We start from the raw sequence: 2924 nt of genomic DNA on the forward strand, positions 1-2924 counted from the left end.
TGCAGCAACTAAAGCTGGAAAGGAGATGATTTGGCTACATGGCTTCTTAGATGAATTGGGTAAGAAGCAGGAGATGGGCATTCTACATAGTGACAGCTAGAGTGCAATTTTTCTTGCCAAAAATTCGGCCTTTCATTCAAATTCGAAGCATATACAGACAAAATACCATTTTATCTGTTACCTTATTGAAGATAAGCTAGTAATATTTGAGAAGATTTGTGGATCTAAGAACTCGACAGACACGTTGACTAAGGGTGTCACTATTGAGAAGTTGAAGCTGTGTGCGGCTTTAGTTGGTCTTCTAGCTTGAGGACAGGAGGATGAGTTGTAGGGATGAGAGATTGTTTTTGGAGGATTGCGGTTGATGTTGGTGATTGAACTAGTCTCTAAGTGGGAGATTTGTTGGGTTTTGTGGAGCCTAGTTGTGTTAGATTCGGATGATGACCTGATTCGAAATAATGTTGCGTGTTTTTTAATGGGAGATTTTTTGAGATTTAGTCCATGGAGTGGAGGCTTGGGCCGACAGGGCCAAGCCGTAGCGCTTATGGACAAGCCTTCTGGGGATGGGGGGCAACGCCCTTGGGAAATTTTTTTGGCCCATTTTGTAGCCCATTTTAAATCCTATGCATAGGATGTAGAAAAATGTTGTTTTGGTGATTAGGGTTTGTTGTTGACATTTTTGAGAGTGAGAAAAACTGTATTGCCGCATTTTGCATTTTTTTCCTGATAATAGTGAAATTCCTACAACTCCGTGGACGTAGGCAAATTGCTGAACCATGTAAATATTGTCTTGTCTGTGTGAGTTTTTCTTCTTTATCGTGTGTTTTCTCTATTTTGTTTCTCACAGGTTTGGGAATTTCGGATTAATTCCCTGCAGACTTAACCTGCAGGCAACTAACAGCAACAGTAACACTGAGGAATTAGTTTATCATGAAGGTAGTAGTCATTGTTGTTTGTTTGCTTTTTTGGGGAAAGGGGGGTGTGGTATAGAGGTTTCCGACATACACATACTAGCTAATTCAAAATTATCATTTGAGCTACTCCGTAGTAAACAACTAATGGTTCAACTGGTTTTTTTGATGGGATAATCTAGCTGAATAGATTGTTTCTTTTCCCAAATATTTTTCTGGAGACTCACATTATAAGTTCGAAAGCATCACAATTCACAGAGATTGAAAACTCCATAACTAAATATCCAGTTAGAATTTGAATTTGTTCAAACATTTGAACAAAATCTTTGTCGTTCATGTTTTTTCTTTCCTCTTCTTCCATCTTTTCTAAAGCTCAAAGCGACCATGACTTTTTTGGCTCTTCCCGTACTTCCTACAGCTGGCTGCTAGCGCAGCCATTCTTTTATCTGATCGTTGTCCTGCCAAAAAGATATCTATATATATATATATATATATTTTGATCTAGTGCTACAAATGTTCTTAAAACGAGTTGAATAAACCGAAATATTCGTTTACTTCCTCACATGTTTGTCTCTAGACTGACTTTAAAGTCCAAGAGGCAAAGAAAAACAAGTAAATGAGTCTAGTGATTTCCTACATGCATAAATTCATGATTTGGAGTTTTTATCTGTTTGAAATTTACCAATCAAAAAGTGCGTTTGGCGGCTTATTTGCATTTTTTTTTTCGGAGACAATATGTGACTATACCAAAATAAAGTTAAAAAACTGGCTAATTAGGACTTTAGGATATGGTCAATTTTCCTATTTCATCTGTTTTATAGAATAGATAGATTGTTAATGTTCATGGAAGCACCCAAGTTTAAGAACTTTTCATTTTTCGAGTGGTTGATATTTTGACTCTTTCTCCATCTCCTAGTTTTTGAATCTCTGTTCTCAAAAAAAAAAAAAAAAAAAAATCAGTCTAATACCACTAAACTACAAGGCCATAGGTATCTCTCGGTTAAAGCCATAGATAGTTCTTGGGTCTTATTTTTTGGCCGTGGAGTCAACATGAGGCAGTAATGTGCCTTTGTTTTTAGGCAAATAACTTTATAATTTTAAACACAAAACAAAAAAATTATTCACGTGTAAACAAACCCTTGACATATAGGGTTCATTTGGATTGAGCTTATTTTTACTGAAACTGAAAACACTATAGCAAAATAATTTTTAAATGTGTAAATAGTATCGTGGGACCCATTTTTAATGAAAAAGTTGCTGAAAAGTGAAATTTTTGGGTCCGTGAACAGTATACATATGTACTGTTCATGCACTGAAAATCAACAAAACAGGCTTTAAAAAAAAAAAAAAAGGGCTGAAACGCAGACGCACTGCGTTTCAGCCCAATCCAAACGCTACCATAGCGAATATGTGATTTATTTTTGTGGATTTTCTTTGATTATATCCCTTTAGTGTTTACATAGATTTTTATTCATCAAATTGATATCAAGTACTCGCATGTGTCACGTGTGTACACCTTGAAATTTTTTGTCCATCTAGAAATCAAATCCTAGCTTTCCCATTGATATAAGTGCTTTTTTTCCAAAAGTCTGTTTCGAGTTTCGACTGTTAAGTGCCAAAGCCGGCTTTTGGTAGTAATTTAGGCTCTTTTAAGTATGGATTTTCCCGTTTCTCCAAAAAAAAAAAGTATGGATTATCCCAAATTTTTTTTTTTTGCTGAATTAAAAAAGAGATTTTCGGTGTGGATTTATTGACCCGCATTTTATGACGGCAATGTGTAATAACATGGATATTACTTAAGTAACAATAGAGCGTGTTACTACTTAGACACCACAACTCATATAAGTACGTGTGATGGGGTAACAAGAACTTCTTACTACTGAACTATATCCCTCGGATGGTTTTTAAGTGCCAAAATTGCCATGCATCTTTCCTAGGTAAGCAAAAAAAAAAAAAAAAAAAAAAAAAAAAAAGAGGCGAATTGAGCTGTTTTTTAATTTTGAACAATTCGAC

The sequence above is a fragment of the Quercus lobata genome, chromosome 4 (genome assembly GCF_001633185.2).
Source record: "Quercus lobata isolate SW786 chromosome 4, ValleyOak3.0 Primary Assembly, whole genome shotgun sequence".
Lineage (NCBI taxonomy): Eukaryota > Viridiplantae > Streptophyta > Magnoliopsida > Fagales > Fagaceae > Quercus > Quercus lobata.